This window comes from Pelophylax lessonae (genome assembly GCF_965119305.1).
Source record: "Pelophylax lessonae genome assembly, chromosome: 10".
Lineage (NCBI taxonomy): Eukaryota > Metazoa > Chordata > Amphibia > Anura > Ranidae > Pelophylax > Pelophylax lessonae.
In genome coordinates this window covers 190,767,313-190,779,584 of record NC_138777.1, presented here as the reverse complement: position 1 = coordinate 190,779,584, position 12,272 = coordinate 190,767,313, and the positions used below count along the sequence as shown (strand labels likewise).

The following is a 12,272-nucleotide window of genomic DNA, read 5'->3' as shown; positions in this document are numbered from 1 at the left end:
GCCATAGATGGATCAAATCTCGGGCAGTCCATGCTGAACCGGCGAAGATTTGATCAATCTATGACCAGCCTTATTCTAAGCACATACACACAGTAGACAAAGGCTGGAGGTGTATGGCACAGCCTGTGATCCACTCACATCATGTTATTGCTAAAATAAAAGATAAAAATTTGATTTCAAATATTTTACAATTTTAAACAGTTTATTGATGTTAATTATTTATTTTTAAAGGCTGATTTTTTTTTTTTTATTTAGAACGTGGGACTAGTACCAGATTACTAGAAGCACCTTCTGCCACTGTTTCCCTGCAGACAGGCTGGGAAAGAGCTGGGTCATGTGTATATTGATTAGGAAAAAAGGTACTTAGATGTTTTTGTTTTTTTTATTAAAATAATTAGTGCTGTCATCCACATACAGAAAGAGAAGGGACAATGTAAATTAAACTGTGTGCTTTAGTATCACTTTAACTCAGGGGTCGGGAACCTTTTTGGCTGAGAGAGCCATGAACACCACATATTTTCAAATGTAATTCCGTGAGAGCCATACACTATATTTCAGGGGTCGGGAACCTTTATTTAATATTCATGGGCCGCAGCTATACAGTGAGTAGATGGAGCCGTGTGAAAGTGCCTGGAGTCTGGTCGGGAAGAGAGCAGAGTAGGCAGGTATGCAATGAGGCTGGAGTGGTAAAGCGCCTGCAGGCCTGCGAGTGATGGAGGTGAGTATAGGCCCTGAGAAAATGGCGGCCGGCCGCTGAAGGCCTTAGAAGTGAATGTGAGAGGCAGCTCCCCGGGTGTCAGAGGGGAAGGAGATTGTGTCTGTCGGGGCACAGGGAGTGGATGGCAGGCCCCAGCACACGAGCCGGCGGCGGTACCGCGAGTAGGCTGTGGGGTCCATATCGCGGCAATCCGGCCACCCAGAGACGAACTGAGGGTAGCGGTGGGTAGCCCACAAAGTGTACCGTCGAAGGCAGAAATCTCCTTGGCACCGGGCACAGCTACACGGATGGCACTGGATTGAGTGGTAGATGCGGCCGAGCTCTGGGACTACACGTCCAGCGCGGCTCACGTCCGGACACGCCCCCTTTATTAAAGATTTCTGCGAGCCAGATGCAGCCATCAAAAGAGCCACGTCTGGCTCGCGAACCATAGGTTCCCTACCCCTCATTTAACTCCTCCCAACTGCCAGCCTAGTGCTTGCATTATTGCTAAAGGCTTTTAAAACGAGTACCGAGGCAGGGTGCTGTTTTATAACTTTTAATTAAAATTTTTCATTAGCAGGTTGATGAAGATGGATGGGAGGGACTAGGGCGGGTAATATATAAGCAAAATAAACTTCAGCTTTATGTTCAGTTGCTGTAAAATTGTACGGTCGTTGTTTTATGTAGAATATAATGTTGTTATATACTTTTCGAGTCCTCCATTCCCATCTTTTCCTTTTACCTTGTGTTAATGCATTTGTTGTTAGGGTTTGTACTTTTTCTATTCTGTACCAGCTCCTCATTTTGCTTTGTTTGACACTCTGCCAGATTGTATAACAAATAAATTCCATGGAATTACAAAAGGTTGGAAACAGACGGGAGGCAGCAGAGTACAGCTCCATGCTCCCAGAGGCCTGTTCATTGTTTCTGCAGAGGGCTGAGAGGCAACAAAATGTTTCTTTAACCCAAGCACCATACAATGCACGCCTTTCACTAAGAACAGGGCTGAGAGGCATCTGTAGGTAGTCATCGAACACTTTCTTTTTACACCATTTTATGAAGCACGGCGGGCGTACTTGTACTTTTGGTGTTGTATAAAGCACACTTATGTCATATTTATATGACCAATACACCTGAATTACTAGTTACAGTGAACCCTTCCTTTGCTGGGGCAGGGCTAACCAGCAGATCTACTTGTGTGCCCATAAAAGAGGGTAAAGGACCGATCACCAGTAATTCCAGTGGTTTCCCAGCAGCTGATCTTTTCCTTATTACTGATTTACAATGCCTTGTTTTGTACTATCTCTTTGTGGAGGCAGCCATCTTAGTAGAGGAAAGGGATTTTGTTTCGTTAGGTTAGTGCTGATGACTGGCAAGGTAATGATCTTAACCACTTTAAGACCGGAAGGATTTGCCCCCTTAATGAACAGGCCCTATTTCTCTATCGCTCATTGACAGACGTAGTCTTCTTGATTCTCAAGAGCTGGGTTATGTTGTCTCCGCAGGAGTAGGACTAGGCAGAATGACAAAACGTTCTGGCTCCACCCTAGGGGGCAGTCCCTGAGGGTATATCCTCCCTCTCTCTGCTACAGGGAATCAGTTTTTTTCTGTCTAGTCAGGAGTAAGGACCTAAGCTCCTTGCTGGGATCTTTTGGTCCTGGCAAGACTTTTTTTCTTTAAGAAAAAGAAATTTTTTAGGTAGTTTTCTCCAGTGTTTTTTTCCTGTGAGATCTTCAAGCAAAAATGCCGGACTGGGCGACACTTGTGGTCACCCCAGCCGGCCTACGAGCGCGTGCAGACCAGGCATTGCGCTTGGTCGGCCGCGACATATTCAAGTAAGTATGCGGGGCCGGGCGACGGGCTGGATGTGAGATCCAGTGGTCACCCCGGGTTCTGCCTAAAAGGCACGTGCAGACCAGTACGCTGAGTCGGCCGCGACGGAGTCCCAGTAAAGGGACTGACTTTGCCAGTTAAAGCTCGCTTGGACGCCAGGACCAGAGAGTCGAGGCGTCCACAAACCCCCACCCCGGTGGAGAGGGTATTATGAAGAGAGGGTGCCTGTCGGTTCGGTATGGTGAGTAAAACGTTCCCTTTTTTTCCTCATTTATGAGGCAGTATATATTATGGGCCCCTCCATATATGGTCAGTATATATCTGACACTTACAAGTCCCCCTTGTAATACAGCATGTGTTTGTGGGAAGTGGATTTGGTTCAAGAGCTAACACTCTACCCAGCAGACTGTAACATTACAGCAGACATAGGAGGTATAATCCTACCTTATGTGCAGTGTATCTCTGTAGATCCATATGTCACCTCTCAGCAGAGTGCAGGTGGATGTGCTGGGAAGACGATATCGGCGGTCCGCCGCCATTTTGCCGTAGACCGAATACATATATGTCCTCAGGTCACGCCGGCCGCCATGTTTTTGGAGTCTTATGTCTCTTCTATGGGGGCGGCCATGTTTTGTGAGCCCAGCTTCCTCGTGGAGGGCTGGGAACGCCGGAAGGCGTACACAGGGGGCGGAGCCACGCCTTCTGCCCGGGAAAAAGCAAACAGCTCCTTCCAGTCTGTGTAAGACAGACGCTGGCTGCAGTTTGTTGGAAACTACACTGCATCGGTTGGTGAGCCTTGGGGGTCCCTCTCTCTCTCTCTGGGATCGAGAAGCAGGTACTCTGAGGGGCGCTATTGCGCTAGGGGGAGACACACAAAAAAAAAAAAAAAAAAAGTTTTTTTGTTTTGCTGGCAAAGGTGTCCTGTATTAACATGGACCCTGCCACTCATGTATCTCCTCCGGATCCCCTCGAGGGGTCTGCGGGATCCTCCAGCACCCCATTGACAATTGAATCATTGTCAGCTATTATGGAAACTTTTGTGTCCCGGGTGGAAGTGGCTTGTCAGGGACAGGGCGCAAGAAAGCGACCCCCGCCTAACCCCTTATTATCTGAAACCTCGGATTCAGACTCTGAGCCTATTTCTGCAGTTGCAGGTACTTCATCTGGTATTGGTGTCTCGGGTCCTGTCTCTTCAGACAGTGAGGAGGATGTTTCGGCATCTGCCATAGCCCGAGAGGAAGCGTTGGTAAACGCACTCATTGTATCTGTTCAAGAAACTTTAAGGTTACAGGGTATTCCATCAGAAATAGCTGAAACTGAGATCCCTTTTGGGACTAAAAAGCGCATCAAAGTGGCAAAGGTTTTTCCATTGCCCAAATGTTTTGGCAATCCAATCGATGAAGAATGGCGTCTGCCAAAACGCACTTTTAATATTTCCAAACGCATTGACAGGCGTTATCCGTTTGAGGAAACCCTTATTAAGAAATGGACAGAACCACCTGTGGTGGATTCACCTATTGCTAGATTGAATAAAGCCACGGTTATTCCTTTAGAAGACGCTCCGTCTTTTAAAGATCCAGTGGATCGCAAGATAGAAGCTATGTCTCGCACCATGTTTTCCTTGATTGGATCAGCTTTCAGGCCAATAATTGCTATTGGTCTGGTTTCGCAGGCTGTAACTGAATGGACCAAGTGGTTACGCCGGGACTTAGAAGAAGTCCCTCAGGCGGTATCAGATTTGTTGGAACAAATGATACAGGGGTTACAGTTTGTATGTGATGCGGCGTTAGACGCCACTCCATTAATGGCGCGAGCATCAGTCTCAGCAGTGGTTCTCAGGCGTACACTGTGGCTAAAAGGTTGGATAGCCGACCAAGGTTCCAAAAAAGCATTGGCTAATATCCCCTTTTCAGGAGAGCGTCTATTTGGAGCCAACTTAGATGAGATCATTAAGGATCTCACCGGTGGAAAAAGCACCTTTTTACCGCAAAATTTTAAAGGTAGAGGAACTCGTCAAAGACGAGGGCCTTCTTTTTCTGCTCACAAGAGGTTTTTTCGTCCAGCGGGTGAAAAAACTAAGTCCTCCAAAGCTCCTGCAGGAGGCGTCAGGGGTCGGTGGTCGGGCAAGCAAAAGCCCGCCCCCTCCAGACCCGAAGATAAACCATCCAAAGCCTGAAGGTGCGCCCCCACCCATAACTGGGGTGGGGGGACGTCTTCGCCGGTTCCCGGATCCATGGCTTTCCAGAATCCCGGACAAATGGGTTTGCGAAGTCATAAAGTCAGGGTACAAGATCGAGTTTCGATCTCTCCCACCGGCGCGATTCTTCCCTTCCAATATCCGACTATCTCCGGATCGTCTAGAAGATCTGCGGAGAGCAGTCACAGATCTACTACAACAAGGAGTGGTAGTCCACGTTCCTTGGACAGAACGGTTTCAAGGGTTTTATTCAAACCTGTTTACAATACCCAGGAAAGAGGGCAAAGTGCGTCCAATTCTGGACTTAAGAGCGCTCAATTCTTTCGTCAACATAAGAAGATTCAGAATGGAGTCCATTCGCACGGTAGCAGCCTTCCTGCATCCAGGGGATGTCCTAGCGTCCTTAGACATCAAGGACGCCTATCTTCACATTCCCATTTTCGCAGGACATCAGCGTTTTCTACGCTTTTCCGTAGAGGAGAACCACTATCAGTTTGTGGCGTTACCTTTCGGTCTCGCCACGGCTCCGCGGGTCTTCACAAAGGTGTTGGCCCCTATGTTGGCACTTCTGCGCCAAAGAGGTATATCGATTCTAGGTTACCTAGACGATCTTCTGCTTCATGCAGAATCTCCTCAGACCTTGCTACAAAACATAGAGATTACTATGATTTCTTTACAGGAATTCGGGTGGCTGGTGAACCAGCAAAAGTCATTTCTGGTTCCCACCCAGAGGCTCCAATATCTGGGTCTAATTCTAGACACAGTCAGGACGAGAGTTTTCCTTCCGGTAGGGAAACTTCGAAAGATTCAATCAGCAGTCCAGTTGTTACTGTCCAACAGCTGGTCTTCCCTTCGGACGTGCATGAGGGTTCTGGGGTTGATGGTGGCTTCATTCGAAGCAGTCCCATTTGCCCAGTCCCATACCCGAATTCTTCAGCAAGAGATTCTTCTCAGATGGAATCGGAATCCGGAATCCCTGGACAATCAGATACGATTGAGCAAACAGACCAGAGAGTCTCTGGTTTGGTGGCTTCGGTCTCCAATGCTCAGCCAGGGAAAGTCATTTCTGCCAATATATTGGACGATAGTGACCACGGATGCCAGTCTATCCGGATGGGGAGGAATTCTTGGTCAGTTATCTGTCCAGGGACTTTGGTCCCCGGAAGAATCCAGGTTACCGATAAATGTATTGGAACTGAGAGCGATCAGACTTTGTCTGATTCACTGGACCGAGCAGCTCCAGGGCAGCCCGGTTCGGATCCAGTCGGACAATGCCACGGCCGTGGCTTATGTCAATCATCAGGGGGGCACCAAGAGTGTCCGAGCGGCCAAAGAAGTGGCTTGCATTCTTCGCTGGGCGGAACGATTTGTTCCAGCAATCTCTGCGGTGTTCATTCCGGGGGTGGAGAATTGGCAGGCAGATTATCTCAGCCGTCAGACCCTGGATCAGGGGGAATGGTCCCTCCATCCAGACGTTTTCCACCAGTTGTGCCTACGGTGGGGCACCCCGGATGTGGATCTGTTGGCATCACGATTCAACAGGAAAGTTCAGAGATTCGTGGCTCGCTCCCGCGATCCTCTAGCAGAAACCGCAGATGCACTGATCGCCCCGTGGGGGCAATACCAGCTAATATATGCCTTCCCTCCTCTCACGTTACTGCCAAGACTTCTTCGCAGGGTAGAGGAGGAAGGAATCCCAGTAATCCTGGTAGCTCCGGACTGGCCTCGTCGAGCTTGGTACGCCGACATGGTCAGACTGGTGGCGGACGTCCCATGGAGACTTCCTCTCAGAGAGGATCTACTGTCTCAGGGACCGATCTTCCATCCTGCTTTACGATCGCTGGCTTTAACGGCCTGGCTATTGAGACCCAGGTGCTGAAGGACAAAGGTTTGTCAGCTTCAGTTATTCCTACTCTAGTTGAAGCAAGGAAAGCGACTTCCAGAAAGATTTATCATCGCACATGGAAGTCCTACATTGCATGGTGTGAACCTTTGGGGTTCCGTCCTCGGTCTTATTCGATTAGTCGAATATTGGCTTTTCTGCAACAAGGGGTTGAGCAGAAACTGGCCTTGAGTACTATCAAGGGTCAGGTCTCAGCATTAGCCATCTTCTTTCAGAAGCCTTTGGCTACTCATTCCTTGGTGCGGAATTTCATCCAGGGGGTGCGACATCTGGCTCCGCCAGTGCACGCGCCGTTACCCCCCTGGGATCTTAATTTAGTGTTGTCGGTTCTTCAGAAACCTCCCTTTGAAGATATTAGGGAGATTCCTCTACCCACGTTGTCCCAGAAGGTGGCGTTCTTGGTGGCTATTACTTCTGCACGCAGGGTGTCAGAACTGGCCGCATTATCTTGTCGTTCACCATATCTGGTGGTTCATAGAGATAAGGTGGTTCTTCGTCCGAATCCATCCTTCCTACCAAAAGTAGTTTCAGAATTTCATCTGAATGAAGAAATTGTATTACCTTCCCTGTGTCCTAAGCCCAGTCATCCTCGGGAATTTGCTTTGCACTCCTTGGATGTGGTCCGGGCGATCAGGGTATACTTGAAAACGACAGACTCGTTTCGCAAGACGGATTCACTTTTTGTGATCCCAGATGGACCCAAAAAGGGGTTGCCTGCGTCTGCCGCGACCATTTCCAAATGGATCAGACAGACGGTAGTACAGGCTTATTCTATTAAGGGTCGGGAGCCCCCGTTCCCTGTTAAGGCGCACTCCACTCGGGCACTTAGTGCGTCATGGGCCTTTCGCCATCAGGCGTCAGTGGTCCAGGTGTGCAAGGCGGCTACCTGGTCGTCGGTGCATACCTTCTCTAAACATTATAAAGTTGATGTAATGGCATCGTCTGATGCCTCATTTGGCCGCAAGGTTTTGCAGGCCGCAATTTGAGGAGACCAGTGGTCTACCTCGAGGGTTTTTTTCCGTTGGAAAAATTTTTTTTTTTTAGTCTCATTCTTTGTTTATAATGAGCCTTTAAAACTTCTAGTTTGGCACCGGTTGGGCCTACTAGATTGGATTTGATTTTGTCAATCCCACCCCTCATTTGTGGCACTGCTTCTGGATGTCCCAGCTCTTGAGAATCAAGAAGACTATGTCTGTCAATGAGCGATAGAGAAAAATGGATTTTTGTAAGAACTTACCGTAAAATCCTTTTCTCTTAAGCTCATTGACAGACGTAGTACCCGCCCCTCTATCATTGAGTTGGGTTGGGTTAATTTCTCTGTACTGCTTTAAACAGAACTGATTCCCTGTAGCAGAGAGAGGGAGGATATACCCTCAGGGACTGCCCCCTAGGGTGGAGCCAGAACGTTTTGTCATTCTGCCTAGTCCTACTCCTGCGGAGACAACATAACCCAGCTCTTGAGAATCAAGAAGACTACGTCTGTCAATGAGCTTAAGAGAAAAGGATTTTACGGTAAGTTCTTACAAAAATCCATTTTTTGCGATTCGGCACTGCATTACTTTAACGGACAATTGCGTGGTAGTGCAACGCTGTACCCAAATAAAATTGACAGACTTTTTTTCCCACAATTAGAGCTTTCTTTTGGTGGTATTTGATCACCTGTGCAATTTTTATTTTTTGCGCTATAAACAAAAAAAGAGAGACAATTTTGAGAAAAAAAAATATTTTTCACATTCTGCTATATGACATTCCCAAAAAAAAATTTAAAAATCAAAATTTTAACATTTTAGGCCAATTTGTTTTCTGCTACATATTTTTGGCGTATTTTGATTGGTTTGCGCAAAAGTTATCGCGTTTATTAACTACGGGAAAGATTTATGTCATTTGTTTGTGTTTTTTTTTTTTTGTTTTTTTACTAGTAATGGCGGCGATCTGCGATTTTATGCGAGACTGCGACATTGCGGCGTACAGATCAGACCCCTAACTGACATTTTTGTACCAGTGACATTACTACAGTAATCAGTGCTAAAAATATGCACTGTAAGACCCTGTTCAGACTGCGGCGACACGACTTGGTGGGGCGACCTGTGAAGTTGCGGTGCACAGCATGCACCGCGACCTCGGCGCGACTTGCACGGACTTCATATAATTGAAGTCACTGCAAGTCGCCTCCAGGTCTCCCCAAAGTAGTACAGGACCCTTTTTCTAAGTCGGAGCGACTTGTGTCGCTCCTATCAGAACGTGTCCTGTACTATTCAATGGTGGGCGACCGACCGCGACTCGCCTGACAAGTCGCGCTAGTGTGCATGGAGTCTTACTGTAATAATGACACTGGCAGGGAAAGGGGTTAAATGTGAGCCTAGGGGAGTGATTCTAACTGTGAGGGGGCGTGGCTTCTGAAATGACCATAGAAACATGTGATCCTATATAGAAGGATCACATTGGCTCTATGGTCATTGCAGGGAGAAGAACGGTCAGCTGTGTTTACAACAGCCAACCACTCTTCTCTCTCATCGGGGAACGAATGCAGGCGTCAGGCGGCAATCAGAGCCGCCTGACACACGCATCGGCTTCCCCGCTACCGAGTAGGGGCGTGAGCTCGCCCCCTAGCTTCCCGCGCGCGACCGATGTACCCCTAGGAGAGCCACCCTGTCGCAGTAAATATGCGGCGGGTGGTCGGGAAGTGGTTAACAAGAGAAGTGGACAAATTCACAGAGCGAATAAAGCAGAAGCAGCGAGATCCTTGCACTGCAGGTCCTCAGATACAGTTTCCTCTCCAGCAAGTTCCCTATAGGTCAAAGTCAGAGGCAAACATTTCTAGATGTTACTTTTACAATACCAAATATTCACTTTTTTGAGTTCAGGTTAACTTCAACCAGTGCGTCTCCCTCATCTGCAAATACTTCTCTTTTGCTCCTCCTTGAGCCATTTAGCATCTCAAGGCAAAAAGTAAGAAGCAAAGTTATGACTGATTTTACAGGGGGTACCTCATGTCACAATACAGAGCTTCCACAAGTCTAAGGATTCTCCCATGGCCCCATGTGACAGTTCTGGGTGCTCATTTAGCCATTTAAGTGTTGTCACATGGGAGGATAAGGATTAGGGGCCAGTTCACACTAGCGCAATGCCAGACATCGCATGGGATTCGCACCACATTGCTGCATGCGATGTCTGTGCGATGCAAATTCAGCTATACATACATGGCTGAATTTGCGTCACATTCGGACCAAACTCGTGCAGGACCCTTTTTTTGTCCGCACCAGAATCGGATCACATGGGTGTTTACACCCATGTGATCCGATTCTGCAAATCGTGATGCGTTTTGCAAACTGGTTGCGGGTTGTCGTTACCTTAACATCCATTCCGTAATTGGTTTGCATGAACAGGTTATGATTTTGATGCGGTGCAAATTTGCTGTGAATTCGCACCGCATCTAGTGTGAACCAGCCCCCTCAACTGTATTTAGAGATAATCAAGTTACCCTTATCTTGAAACATACCTCTAAATTTAACTCTAGCCTGGTATAAAGCTCCACAATCCTCATTAAAGTAATATTAAAGGCAATTTTCTTTTTTTAAACAACAAACCTGTTATACTTACCTATTTTGTGCAGTTGATTTTTCACAGAGCAACCACGATCCTCCTCTTCTTGGGTCCCCTGCGGTGCTCCTGGCCCCTCCCTCCAGCCAAGTGCCCTATAGAAAGCTGTTTACTTCACTTTACTTTACAAGCTGCTCTGTTTGTCCATTCACACATGGAACACGGCTCAGCCCTGCCCCTGCTCTCTCCTCATTGGCTTACTGGCTGTAATTGAAAGTAATGGAGCCGATGGCTCCCGCTGCTGTTTCAGCCAATGAGGGGGAAGAGACCCTGGAGAGCCGCTACTCTAGTGCACATTGCTGATCAAGATGGGGCTCAGGTAAATATTAGGGGGGCTGCTGCTCACAGAAGGTTTTTTAATCTTCATGCATAGAATGCATGAAGGTAAATAAAAAAAAAACCTTGATCCTTTACAACCACTTTAAAATAGAACTATGCCCGTCCATTAAAAAAAAAAAATGTTCTGCTACATTTAATTCTAAGCATCTGCACTTAGTCTTTGTCCCTCTGCAAATTCCTGGTAATCTTGCCAGTGAAGTCTACCTAATGCAGCTTCCTTTGATGGTGTGGCAATGATGCTTCACTGCTCCTGAATTCAGAGCAGAGTTGCCACTGTCATGTAGGCTGTTGACTTGCACTATAGTGGGATAAAAAAATGTTTCAAGGGGTGTGGCTATCAGCATTGTCACTACTGATTTACAAGCCTGTAGCTTGTCATTCAGCACCTGACTACATCCAATCCTGCCCAAAAGCTTCTGTTGCTGAAACCTCCCACTGTGAGCTGCAGTGTCTGGGAGAGGGAGCATGTGAGCCAAAAAGGAAGGCAGATTAGGATCCATCACAGAAGGTAAAATAACTTTTTTGTTTACCTTATGAAGCTTGTGCATCACATACTAACTGGATTTGCTGCATATTTAGACTTTCATACAGGAGCCTTTAGTTGTACTTTAAATAATTTTTTTAAATGCAAGCAGTTTAATTACCTGAATTTTTCCTTATATCGGCCTCCTACAGTCCCGGTAAAGCAGGGCTAGAGTGTGGGAGAAAGAAAAGTCACAAGGAGCCAAGCAGTTCATATGCTGATAAGAAGAAGCATGCCGATAGACGAGGGCAAAGAGGTTAGCTCATCAATGTTCTGCTTCTCCTTTCCCTGTCCATTCATATCCTAAAGGCAGGTCCAGGATGACCTGGGCTCAGGGGAAGTTCGATGAATGATGCTAGCCATCGGACATGAAAGTGAAAAGATAGCGCTGGACCCGTAGGTTTATTTTACTGATATTATTATCTTAAGATATTAATGTTGGTGTAAATGATCTGGTTCCTGGGCAAGCGGCTCCTACACCCCAGATCTCCACAGTCTCCTTGGCTTGTAGTGTAATGTAAGAAGGGTTGAAACTTACATTTCTGGTTCAATAACTTTTATTGCAAATATGTCCAAAAAATTTGAAGTAATACAAACAAAGCACATAATCTGCCAATGCAGGGGCTACTACTGGCGACAAAAAAAAAAAAAAAAAAAGAATCGATTCGTACACATAGCATAAGCGAAGAAGGGAGGACATCGGTCTCAAACAATCACATAAAACCTAAACAAAATATATATGAATTTCAGGGAAAACCCCAAATTTTGCAAAAGTAGCCAGGACCCATATATCAAACACACCTGTGTAAGGTGTCCTGAATGCTATTAAACAATTAAAGAGGCTAAAAATGAAAAGAGACAAAAAGCTAAGACGAAGATGAAAGGGAAGAGTAAGGGGTAGGGAAAAGCTAAGACAAAGTAGAAAGTGAAGAGTAAAGTAGAGGGGTAGGGAAAAGGTAGGGACCCGGGATTGTCTGAAACATCTCTTAAAGTTGACCCACACTTGTCAGCAGGGCCATCTTACTGAATGGGCACGCTGGGAACTTGCCCATGGGGCCCCACCTGCCCAGCGACCCAGCCCCAGCCAAGCATTACATAGTTACATAGTTAGTGAGGTTGAAAAAGGACATCAGTCCATCCAGTTCAACCTATGATGTGTGTGTGTGTTTGCTTTTAA

At 46.8% G+C, this 12,272-nt stretch overlaps 1 protein-coding gene across 1 annotated transcript in view; it reads left to right on the top strand.

The window, feature by feature from the left end:
- The first annotated feature begins 337 nt into the window (after positions 1 to 337).
- Positions 338 to 12,272, top strand: part of CMC2 (C-X9-C motif containing 2) — a 662,556-nt gene continuing 650,621 nt past the window's right edge. The window contains exon 1 of the mRNA XM_082270378.1: positions 338 to 357. The gene's annotated coding sequence lies outside the window, so the exon portion shown is untranslated. The remainder of the gene's footprint in view (positions 358 to 12,272) is intronic.